Raw genomic sequence first — 12,819 nt, forward strand, 5'->3', positions numbered from 1 at the left:
CCGGCATGTGGCTTTTCCTGGCGCACCAAGCACTCAGCAGTCTGGATTTCTCTGGGCTTTAGTTTTCTCCTCAGCAAAGGGGCACACACCACACCTACCACGCAGGCCAGCGAAGGTAACAGAAGCGCCCGACTTTTAATAAATGCCAGTCCTCACTCCGTATGGAATGTGGTTTCTGCTGGCCAGGCGGAGGGAGATGGGCTATGTGCTCTGCCCTGCGTCCCCTCCCCCACCCCCCCCAGCCAATCACTGGTCCCCGGACACGGGTGCTACCCCCTCACCCACAGAGCTGTTTCGCCCAGCTCCTTTGAGAGCCTGTCTCCCAGCTGAGCTTTCCAAAAATGTCTCCTTCCCCTTGCTGCCATGGTTGGGAGACTCCTCTCATCTCTACATTAAAAATCCCTGAGGGCAGAACTTGCAGAAGCACAGAGCTGGGGCTGGAAGGGCCTTTGGATGTCTGGGGGGCTGGCAATGCTGGCTGGGCCCTGGGCCCCTGGGGAGAGCAGACCAGGCCTGGTGTGGCTTCCTGTCCCAGGTGTGGAGGGGGAGGACTACCCAAGGCCACCAGGCGTCTTCCCATCAAGCAGCCGAGTGTCCTCTTCTCCTGCCGCTCACCCCACCAGGACCCAGACAAGCTCCTCCAAACAGGAGGCGACAAAACCACAGAGCACTTCTTTTCAAATCACGTATGGCTTCTTTGACCCCATCAAATAACTTTATTCACACAAACGTCCCTTAATTTACAAAGCCTCAGTCATTCATACACATTAGGGGGATCCACAGTGTTCAAGGAACTTAAATATAATGTATCATACCAACCCAAGTAAACCAAGTACAAAAAATATTCATATATAAAGTTGTTCACACGTAGGTCCTAGATTACCAGCTTCTGTGCAAAAAAAGAAAATAAAGAAAATAGATTTATTAACTAGTCTTTGAAACTAACCTTGTGCCTGGGTTAAACCCTCCCTCACACCCAAGTCGGCCCCACATGAATATGAATCATTGCAGCAACATTCTCCCCTGCTCTGATGGAAAGAGGCGCCTGGTACACAAAAAGATTTCTTTAAAATGTCCCTAAATGAACTCCCTTCCTCCTGTGGCCTCTCAGGGAAAAAGACGCGGGGGCCTCCTTCCCGTTACCCCCAGTCTAAGGACTCCTGGAGCTGCTGGCAGTGGACTCATCCCTCGGCCATGGATGCTGATATCAGCCAACCTCACAGCACATCCTGGTCCCCCGCCTCCCAGGGCATCTCTCCAGACAGGAGCCCCGGCCATCTAAGCCTGGCACGGCAGGATCAGAGACGGCCCGCACTGTCCCGAAGGCTGTGCCTCAGCCCCAAGCCTGGGGCCTGGAGAGCGGAGCAGGGTAAGCTCTTCTCAGGTCGCCAGGGCCTAGGAGACTCCAGCAGCTGGGCCCCCAGACAGGCCCAGGAGAGGGAAGGAGCAAGAACCAGAGCCCCACTTAGAGGCAGAGCCACCAGTGCCCCCAAGATGGGCAGGGAGGGAGCGGCACACGAGGAGCAAAGGTGGGTGGCGCACTTGGTGGGTAGGGCTGGGAGCCCGGGTGGCGGAGCAGAGGGTTAGGGGTGGAGGCCCGACTCCTACCCCTCCAAGCTTCCTAAGGCTGAAACCCAGACATCCACCCAAGTAAGATCTGTCTTCTAAAAAGGTAAACAGCCAACAGCAGGAAAAGAAAGATTCCCACAGTGCCCGCTCTTTTCCTTTTCTTAGAAAAAGACTCAAGCAAAAAAAAATTATCTTATTGCTCCAAACACTGGTTTTCTAGGAGATAACTGATATGTTAAGGAGCGAGATCCTGGAGGAAGAGAATGAGAGGCGGGGAATGAAGGCTGTGAGGAAGGTGGTGAGTGGTCTTAGCACCGCAGGGTCGGGGGCAGAGGGGGTGCAGGGCCTGTGCCCCGGCCCCCTGCCTTCATTCGCTCTGGGGTCACCACTGGCAGTGCCATAAAGGAGCCAGGCGCCGTCCAGAGGGTCAAATCTCCACCCAGCATGGGGCACGTTTCTCCTCCAGCTGTAAACACGGTATTTCTTAAGTAAACATTTAATACACTCCCTCAGGAAGGCAGCCATGGGGGCATGAACCACACGTGGGTGAGAGGAAAGAATTCCATTCTCTTGTCCCAGTACCTCTGGGATGAGAGGGTGCTAAGGCCTGCGACCTTAGCCCCGGTGTCCAGGAGGGGGTCAGATGGAGCTGGTCTCCGAGGAAGAGACTGCGTCCTCCCGGCTGGAGGTAAGAGGCGGGACCTGCTGGGGAGGAGGTGGCCGAGAGTGCACCTGTCCGCAGCACGGCCCTGTCCCCAGCAGAAGCTGCTAGTGAGCGCCCTGTGGTGGCTGGGGGTCACGTGCCTGGCTGCAGCTCTTAGGAAGGGATGGGGCGAAGACTGGGGCGTTCATCCTCCCACGAGGCTAACTGTGGGCAGGGGGTGAGAGTTTAAGTGGCAGATGAACACCAAGAGGGAGAAAGAAGCCTTGTACTGCCAACTGAGCCAGGCGGTCGGGCGGGGAGGGCAATGGAATAAGGCACTATGATCTGTCTTGCTGATTCCTCTCACTGAGGGGGGATGGAGCTCAGATCCGTAGGGCTGAGGCCCAGATCCTCCCTCCAAAGGCTATCCTTTTCACAGATCCCAGGAGACAAGAATAACTGACTGCTATTTTAAGGGTTGGAAACTCCTAGAACTTGGACAGGACTAACAAATTGGTGGCGCTGAGATGATGATCCCCAGAGCGGCTGCCAGGCCCGAGACCCAGGTAAAAGGCAGGAAGAGACGACAAGGCTGACTCCAATGGGAAGAGATGAAGAGTGGCTAAGGGAGAGGACGGCTACCTGGGCCTAACCGAGGCTAGTCTGCCGACTGGGCAGAGCCAGCCTTGACTTCGGGCTGACTTCCACCCGGCTGCTGGGTGTCCGAGGTGGATGAGTGGAGAACAGGGGAGGGAGAAGAGAGACAGGCACTTGGGGCTAACAAGCCGGGCCTCAGGAGCTAGGGAAGGAGGTCTTGCCACCAAGCAAGGACGGGCTGGGCGTCCTGCAAGACAAGGGTACGTGGAGGCTGGCTACCCCGACCGAGGCTGCCCACCTCACCCGAAAGGTATGGCCACCTGTGACCTACAGCTCCAAGACCTTAGTCAGAGCTAAGAGACCTGGGGAGGGCGGAAGGGAAGGATAAGCAAAAGGTAAATAACCTGTTAGGCTTGAACCCTCACTAGGACTTCAGAGTGTGGGCTGCGGCCAGGGACAGGTGAGGGTGCCAAGTCCGGGGACTGTTTTTCCCATGTGCTCATGGACAGACAGACAGCTGCCCCCAAGGGAAGGCGGGGAGGTGGGGCAGAGAAGGGGTGCACACTGCAGTTAGGGGATGTGCTCTCCCAGCTGCAGCTCAGAGTAGACTCTAGGTTGTCTGAGAATTCAGAGGGAAGAGACAGGTGATGACAAAGAATTTCAGCTGAGGGAGGGGAGGGAGGGGCCTGGTCACCTCCTGCTGCCCTGCTGGATCCTGCTAACCACAGCTAGCCATCTGCCCAGGAGGAGGAAGAGGACTTGAGAAAAGGCGGAAAGAATGTGAGCAAACATATTGCTGAGTTTGCAAGTCTGGGCTGATGCTGTGCTGGTCTCTCCCAAACTCCCAGGGCCGAAGGGCTGCGGCTCCGGGGGGAAGCCCTCCTTGGTCACATACCAACTTAAATGCCCTCCAACATCTCTCCTATCCATCCTATGCTGGTTTAGAGAAAACAAACAAAAACAACTAAACACAAAAGAAGAATTCCTTTTCCCTTCCTTGCTTTGCTGTAATGGGGTGAGAAGCCAGGTGAGGGGCAACTGGGACAGCTCTCCTTCTCCTGGCAAGGGGAGAGGACACCCCACTTCAGAAGCCCAGGAGTAGGGAGGTTGCGAGAGTCGTTGGAGAGTGGAAGAAAGGCTACAGACAGACACTGGAGGTGGGGTCACAGGGTCACAGCCGACAAGCCCACAGGCACCTAATGGCCACGGTCCACCCCGTCAGCCAGGTCCATCCTTTCCCATCAGACACATTTCCACTGAGGGTAGCCCCTAACAGTAAGTCCCTGCAGTGAGGGACATGATGCTCGGCACTGTCACCATATGTGACACCATGGGGCCGGCACACAGGGCACACCCCTCACTGTGAGGAGATGATAGCGGCAGCTGGTTCAGGACACCCTGTTCTTATGGCAATGGTCACAACTGGGTCGTGGGGACTCAGGCGGTGTCTGACGACCTGGACATCTGGTGGGTACATCTGGGAAGACGACGATCCAGGAGGCAGGAGGTGACGGGAGCTGAGCTCACAGGAGTGACAGATGCCTGTCGAAGACCCAGCTGTGTCCCAGGCAGAGGTTTGGCACACAGTTTTTTCTGGGAATCATCCTCTGGGAGGAAGATCACTAACAGAAAGGTAGGCTTGTAGAGCTGGGGTAGGCTGGCCGTTCAAACGCCAGGCAGTACGAGATGATCACCCTCTGTCCCTTCCCCCCTCAGAACTCCTGGTTTTAAAGGGCAGTAGAGGGAATGGATTCCCTCTGTAAGTCCTGGTGTGGCCCTGGGCTTCCAACTGCTTCAAGAGGACATACCCAAAATACAGATCTTCTTTCTCGAGTTCTCCTGGCCAAGCCCTGGTCCTCCCCTTCCAGGTGGTTCTTGGCCTCTGATCATCTCCAAGGCCCAAGGGCCAGCCAGGAGCAGGCCACCAGGGAGTCCAGCAGTTCCTGCACCTGGTGGGGAGGCAGCACAGAGGCCTCCTTCTGGCTTCATGCCCCCCATTCCAGGAGAAATCCCCAAATTCTCCATGGAGGGGCAGGCCTTCTCTGGAGAAGTGAGGTGTTATAAGCAGAACTAAGAGATGGGTAAAAGAAAGAAGACAGGAAAAATAAAGGACAAAAACAAAATAGCTCCCTAACCCCTTATAAAAATTAAAAATGAAATTTATACATATACTTTGTCCATATTGAGTTTCTTTAAAGAAATTGGTGCCTGTCCACAGCATAGCTTCCTGTTCTTCTGAAGTCTTAATCGTTGAAATTAAAAAAAAAAAGGGGGGGGCGGTGGAAGGAAGACAGAAAATAAAAAAATTAAGCAAAACTAAAAGGAGGGGGAAAACCCAAACAAAAGCTTCACATTGCTGGAGATCCAGCTGTTGGGAGATCGCCAACCGGCCAAGCCACCGCCTGTACCCTCTGCCGTCCTCTGTGCGAGACATGATGAGACTGTGGGTCCCGAGGATCAACCTGAAAGACAGAAGGCAGGGAGAGTGGACGTGGGTCAGTGGGCATGGGGCACCTCCAAGCTCCAGATCCCCCACTAGGTGCCAGCACCCAACCCAGATGAACTCAGGAGCCGTGCCGTGCTGGGAGCCGGGGGAGTTGGTTTCTAAACACTCTCTATGGAGTGAATCCATCCTCACTACAACCACCACGCCGTGGACACGTTATCCCCCTTTTCAGATGAACTGTGGTGCAGCTTAAGCACCACGCCCCAAGTCACATCATTGGAGGGGTAGACTCCAGCTGGAAACCCAGGCACGCTGGCCCCAGCCACAAACCCGAGCAAAAACCCCATCCCTCTGTCCTGGCTTCCCCGCACTGTTAGGAGAAAGATGTCACAGGACCCAAGCCTTCTGTCCCCGCAGCCTTGGCAGCCCGAGTTCCCTCATCCCCCGCCCCCTACCCTCTGTGACCAATCATGCTGCACTGGAAGTTCACAGCAACCCTCTTACCCCATTTCAGAGACAAGAAAAGTGCGGCTCTGGCCTCTGAGAACCTGCACCAGGCTACCCACCCAGGTCATAGAGGGACCAGAGTCCCACAGGCAGGGGTAGTGTTGGTCTCCGAGCCGCCTGCTGGGCCCCATGCTGCAGGACACTGCCGTGCTTAGGAAGGAGGCTGCAGCCAGAACTGTGGTCCAGTCCACAGTCTCTGCCACTGGACTGTGGGCAAATTTGAGTCCTCTGGTTCTTTGGTCTTGTCACCTGTACCACATCACAGGTTATTACAAGGACCAAATGAACTAATACATGGAAAACTTACAACAGTGCCTGGCTGTATTGTTATTAGCTATTATTTGGGAATGGCCTTGGTGCCAGGCCTCAGAACGAGACCGGCGGCCAGCCTTTCAGGGACCTGTTCTAATGGAGGCCTAGAATACAAGAACCCGCAGAGATTAGCCCTGGGCCAGCCCCCACCCTGCCCAGCCCAACTTTCCCAGTCTGAGTCTGATTAGAGCTAAGTATAGCCCTAATACTGGGCAGGCGGGCCACCCAGGGCAGCAATGCTCCGTGGCGACCCATGGTCTCATCAGAGTTTCCAAGTGCCCACTCTCACCCTGAATGACTGAATCAGACAGTCTTACTCGGTGTGTGTGAAATCCCCCCACTGGCTTCAAGGCTCAGTAAGCTCGCTGCAGCCTGACAGGTATGCCCTCCCAGCCCTGCATCCTCCCCACCATTGCCTGCCGCCTGTACAGTCATATCACACTGGCCTGTCATCCTCAGGTCCCAGGGAGATGCCTGGCTAGTCCTCACGAGAGGCAGCAGGGTACTGCAATATTGGACAGTTTTACTTCTCCCGGTCAGCCTTCGTTTCTTCCTCTGAGAAATGGGGGCTCGTTTTTGAGGTTTGAGTGGAATACCGACTGTGAAGTACCTGGCCCACGGCAGGATCCAACTCCTCGACATCCCATCCTCTCCCAGCCATTTGTCCCCAACCAGAAATTATGAATGTGTCAGGCTTAAGAGGCCACGGTCCTCAGCCAGTGAACCATCCAAACTGCTTCCAGCCGGGCGAAGGTTCCACGGCAAGGACACGCACTCCACTGGAGGAGTATGACAAAGCCTTCTAGAAAGCAATTTGGCAATGTTTTCAGAGCTTCAAATGTATTTAGACCCTATAATTACACTTCTGGAAATCTAGTCTGATTATCCTAAATATGAAAAGGACTTTATGAATAAAGATGTCCACTGAAGTAGTATTTAATTTGAGGTAATAATCGCAAATCCAAAAATGAGAGATTGAAGCAAATGACCCATCTACTCAATGATACATTACAGAGGAAATGAGAAAGCTGTGTGGCATTTTGAACAACAGTATGGCAGAAGCATTTCCATGGGTTAAGTGGAAAAAAGCAGGCTATGAAGTTCTGTGACATATGACCATAACTATGTAAAAAATAAAGACCTCCAAGTATAGGAAATCTGGCAAGAAAATACATCAAAATGTTGTACTTGTCATGGGTGGATTTTCCTCTTCCTCCACTCTCCCTCTGTATTTTTAATACTGAGTACACATCACACTGTCACACTTCACTTTTTAATGGGAAAAAAAGTGTACTTTAATGAATAAAGAAAGCTGGCAGCCCCATGAGAAAGGTCCCTGGAGTAGCGAGAGGTCCCAGAGACCAGACCCAGTCTCTTCTTTGGGCTCTTCCATACACAGTGGACAGTGGAGAATCTTCCACACCTGTCAGACGAGAGGCTAGACTGTGTGATTCCTTCCTCCACTGCACAGGTGAGGGGTGACTCAGGGTCCATGTGTGGAATCAAGTGGGGATGGAGGATGCAGGCACTGGAAAAGTATTTGATCTGGAAAGGAGAGACTGCCTTTCTCAGGCCCAGCCTTTTATTCTACTGCTTCTGTTTCCCTGCCTGTTAATTCCCCTCAACAAACATCCACTGGTGGGTCCTATATGCCAGTTTTGACTTGGAAAAATACAATCGTCATGAGCACATCCTGGGATGGTCCAGCAGCCACCTCAAACCTAGCTTTATTCAGCAGAGCAACCAGAAGATTGGGGGAGAGAGGGCTTGGGGGAACCTCACCATCTAAGACGCTAAGTCCTTGTGAGATACAAGAAAGGCCCGGGAAGTTGTATGGTCATGTGTGATTTGCTAAGATAATCTTTGGAACCAGTTATGACCTGTTTAACACTGCTTTCCTACCTCCCCTGGTTGGACCCAAGCTGAGGACAACCTCAAACGGATGACCATCACAGCAGGAAGGTGACGCATGGCAGCGGAAAAGCAGTGTCGGCAGGGAGGCAGAAGTCTCCTTTACATAATAAACTAGCAGAACACACCGTGCCTGCAGAAGGTCACACCAAGCACCCAGCACTGCGAGAGTGCCTGAGACACCAGCGTCATGACCGCTCTAACCCCGGCTCCCCTGCCAGGAAGTGGCTGACATTTCCCACAGGCTCCTCCACACTCCCTCCCTCCAGCTTTGGCACTGGCTCTGGCCCTCCTGGTAGGACGCCTCAGGATAGTCCATAGGTTTGCCTCCTTCTGCCCCGTGCGCAGGGACAAGAGAAATAGGGCTCTTTCTTCCACAGAGAGAACCCTGGCTTTGCATTCCTTTCCCGTCTTCCATTAGAGAAGGTGCACCTTCCCCCAGGGAGCCAACAGCTGCGACCTCCCTGGAAAGGGGGGTGAGGGGTGGGCGGGCAGGGTGGGGCTTTCTACAGCCCCCGGTAGGAAGGGCTCAGACCACGTGGTTCTGGGGTAAAGCAGCAGCAGGCCCTCTCAGGCACCTGCTGGGACAATGAATGGTTTGGGTCCCAGCCCAGCGGGCCCTTGCCCTTCATCCTAGTAGTTGCCACACCTCCACTCCGACTGCCTGGGCTGTGGCTCGACTGCCTGACTGCCAGCTTCAGCCAGGACTTGCCATGTTCCTTTCAGTTGGAACGCTGACTTCTGACCACAGAGCCCTCCTAGAGGGCAAAGCCACCCCTCTGAGCACAATGAAAAACAGTGATGTGGTTAACCTGCAGGTGACATCTGTAGTGCACTCCCATCTCTCACCTGCCTGACGAGCTCATCCAGTGAGGAGTTAACAAGGGAACAGGCCCAGAGATGGGGCCACTTGCCCCACATCAGAGCAGCAGGACCGGCACTCAGCCCCATCTTCTCCAGCCTCACCGCCCACAGCCTTTCTACTACGAGCCTCCATTTAGTGCTTCCAGAGCCGGCTCCGCCAGTGGCTCTAACAGCCTGCATTTGAGATGGTCTCCTGGGGGAAAGGTGTCCAGGAAGGTGCTGGCAAATGCTTCCCTTTCTTATTTCAGCTCTCGGACTAAGTTCCCTCAGTACATCCGAGCTCCTTATTTCTCTATGATGATCGTAACAGCAATCACTTACTCAGCATTGAATATGTGCAGGCATGTTCTACAATGGATAAAGGTAGGACACTTTTATATGTAACAACTTGATAAGGCTGTGTAGGAGGGCTGACAGCCTTACCAAGTTGTTACATATAAAAGTGTCCTACCTTTATCCATTGCCTCCCAGTGAGCCATGCCCTGCTGTATCCTGGGCCTGCCGCTTGTAGCCATGAGAGCGTGTGTCCTCGTTGTGCTGCGTGGGCTGCAGGTTGGGCTCAGCTGACACACATAGAGCCCACCTCCTCTTGGTGACATTCGTCCACTTTAAGGGCGACTCAGGCTCTGCTTGAAAGCCTGTAGAAGAGGGACCTCACCATCCTGCTGTTCTGTTTGGAAGGGCTCTGGTGCAGGAGCTGGAGTCTCGCCCTCCCACCCTAACCTCCCTGTCACAGCGCCCAGGCCTCTTTTGCCTGGGAAGCCCGCATAGCACTCCTGTGCTGCCTTCTGGTTAGGGTGTTTCCTCAATCGAGAAGGAGCCTACAAAGCTCGTCTTGATTCTCAGTACTCCTTGGGTCCTGAGAAGCTGGATGTTGAGGATATTCCCCCAGAAAAATTCACGTGACTTACACACACTGAGATGCTTCCTGTGCCTTCAAGGGGATTGCTGTGTGTGCATCCTTGGAGTTAGAAGGACCCTGGGTTAAGGACCTCTCGTCCCAAGCCCCTCAGCACATGAAGAAACCAGGTCCCCAGAGAAGAGTGGGGAGAGCTCGATAAGACTGGAAGCTGGCTTTCCCACCTGTACTCTCACCACTGGGCGGGTCAGTGTCTCTTTTTTAAAATATATATATATATATTTTTATTTATTTTTGGCTGCATTGGGTCTTCGCTGCTGTGCGCAGGCTTTCTCTAGTTGTGGCAAGCGGGGGCTACTCTTCATTGTGGTGCACGGGCTTCTCATTGCAGTGACTTCTCTTGTTGAGGAGCATAGGCTCTAGGCGCATGGGCTTCAGTAGTTGCGGCATGCGGGCTCAGTAGTTGTGGGCTGTGTCATGGACCCAAGTGTTTTACATCTATTGCCTCATCTCACTCAACCACCCTACTAGGTAGGAGCTGCTGTTGCCCCAGTTCTAGAGATGAGGAAATTAAAGTTCAGAGACAAGATCTGCATGGCTAGTAAGTGGTAGAGAAAAGGGTTGAACCTAGGTCTGACTCACTCCAAAGCTCCTGCTTTTAACATGTAACTTTGTAATGTAAAATCCCTTCCTAGAGAGACAAAAAGAGCTTAAGAGGAGTTTAAAACCCATTTAGTCCCTTCACCTATAAATAGATTCCCTCAGAAAAGGCTTCCGGAAGGCTTGGCTGAGGTACCTCTGCAGGGGTCTGGGGTCCAGAGCACAAAGGGGGATGCGGTGCCAACCAGGCGGTGAGCAGCCTTCTGGCAAGTTCCTCTGCCAGCCAAGCAGTTGTCCCTTCTGTCCAAGGAGACTGAGGAACCAAACTGCTCCCATTAAGGCCATCAGCATGTTGGAGAACAGAAGCTGGGGAAAACTGAGGTGGGAGCAGGCAGCCATGGGGCTGGGGACCCAATGGGCTCCCACGGCCAACTCCCTCCCCTAGTCTTCAGCTCGCAGACTGGGAATGGCTGGGTGAACAAAAGATTACCCTTTATTCTAAAAGTATGGCCTTCCTACCTTGGTCAAAATGTCATTTCTTTGATGAAATGACGATGAAAGTATATGGGAGTGCTTTAAAAAACTGGTCTTCCATCTCCTACCCCCACCCCCTGGCTTTTAAATTGTACTGTCCTTCAAAATGTGTAAGTTTGGCAACCACAGGATTTAAAAATCTCTGGGAGCCACAGCTAAGCTTTGTTTATTTTATTTTTTTTTAAGTTATTTATTTTTGGCTGCATTGGGTCCTCGTTGCTGTGCACAGGCTTTCTCTAATTGCGGCGAGCAGGGGCTACTCTTCGTTGCGGTGAGTGGGCTTCTCATTGAGGTGGCTTCTTTTGTTGTGGAGCATGGGCTCTAGACATGTGGGCTTCAGTAGTTGTGGCACACGGGCTCAGTAGTTGTGGCTCACGGGCTCTAGAGCACAGGCTCAGTAGTTGTGGCACATGGGCTTAGTTGCTCCGCAGCATGTGAGATGTTCCCGGACCAGGGCTCGAACCTGTGTCCCCTGCACTGGCAGGCGGATTCTTAACCACTGCGCCACCAGGGAAGTCCCACAGCTAAGCTTTAGCTCCGCACTTTTACTCCAGTGCTCTATCAGGGAAGCAGCGCAGGCTGTGGTGAACAGTCCTGGGTTCAAATTTGAGCTCTGCCACTCACTAGCAGTTTACATTATCTGAGCCTCCTTTTCCTTCCTAGCAAATGGGGATGCTGCTATTTCCGCTCTGGGGTCAGCGGTAAGGAGTGAGGATCCCCAGCAGTGGGGCAGTCAGGGAGCTCTACCTTGTTATTAGTTATGTTGATGGTCTTTTTTGGTTTCTAGGGGGTCACACACTCAACTATGTATAACTTATCCGGAGTCAAAGTTTAAGTCAGGAACTTTCTCTCCTGTGTTTTCAAAATGGGAGATTTAAGAATGAGGGCAGTGAAGGTGATGGTGGAGGGGGAAGGGAAGGGTAGCTCTCCACTGCCACACCTTTACCATAATGCCCCAAGGACAGCCAGATGGTAGCAAAAGTATCCTCAGCACCTTTGGACCTGCTCAGGCCTAAAGGTGGATTTTTTTTTTTTTTTTTGATGTGGACCAGTTTTAAAATCCTTATTGAATTTGTTACAATATTGCTTCTGTTTTATGTTTTGGTATTTTGGCCGCGAGGCATGTGGGACATTGGAAGGCGAAGTCTTAACCACTGGACTGCCAGGGAAGTCCCCTAAAGGTGGATTTTTGAAGTCCAGGGACCTAGAAATCAGAAATACCACCTGGCTGTTTGGGAGGACCAATTTTCTGTGGCTTCGCACAAAAGTGTCACAGCTACTTGTTCGAAGGGTGGGCCAGTTCCCCAGATGACCACTGGTGCTCCTCAGGAGGGCTCCTGCAGCAGCCTGCAGGCTTCAGGGTGGCACTCGAGTTTCTGCTCTGTGCTAGGGTAAGCAGGGACGCTAAGCAAGAGTCCTCACAATACTCTCTTTACTTTATACAGACACGTCTATCCACGAAAAAGGCTCTCCCCACGGATGAGGAATTTTAGTCTCAGAAGTTACTTAGCAAATTGCAAAAGGTTAAATAGGTAGTAAACGGTTAACTGGGATTCAAATCTAAAGTCTAGTTTTCTCTATTCCTCTCTGCCTCTCACCTATTTAACAGGAAAGAAAGTCATCTGACTGGCATACTCAAGTTGTGGTTTACTGGGGGTGAAGCCAAGAACTCACCCTTACCTAAGCTCCCCTAACATCCAGCCTGGTCTTATCACTGTAGTTAATGACGCCTGTGATAAACTAGACACTATGCAAGGCCTGATATGCAAAGCCTCCTTTGTCCAGGCAAAGGACCATGTAGGAATTATCCCCATTTTACAGATGAGCAAACTGAGGCTCAGGTTATTTATTTTCAGCATATCATGCTGGAGAAGCCCAGAGGCAAGGTAATCTCAGGGTCACAGAGGGCAGGCCTCTCCTTCCAAGCAAGATTAGCTTCAAAATGAGTCATTTTTCATTTGTTTCATACACCAGACA

General features: G+C 52.6%; 1 protein-coding gene across 1 annotated transcript in view; it reads right to left on the reverse strand.

Moving 5' to 3' along the window:
• Positions 1 to 689: 689 nt before the first annotated feature.
• The window catches only part of STK35 (serine/threonine kinase 35), a 44,331-nt gene continuing 32,201 nt past the window's right edge, over positions 690 to 12,819 (reverse strand). Inside the window, exon 4 of the mRNA XM_057529402.1 lies at positions 690 to 5,271. The gene's annotated coding sequence lies outside the window, so the exon portion shown is untranslated. The remainder of the gene's footprint in view (positions 5,272 to 12,819) is intronic.

The sequence above is a fragment of the Balaenoptera acutorostrata genome, chromosome 15, assembly GCF_949987535.1.
Source record: "Balaenoptera acutorostrata chromosome 15, mBalAcu1.1, whole genome shotgun sequence".
Taxonomy (NCBI): domain Eukaryota; kingdom Metazoa; phylum Chordata; class Mammalia; order Artiodactyla; family Balaenopteridae; genus Balaenoptera; species Balaenoptera acutorostrata.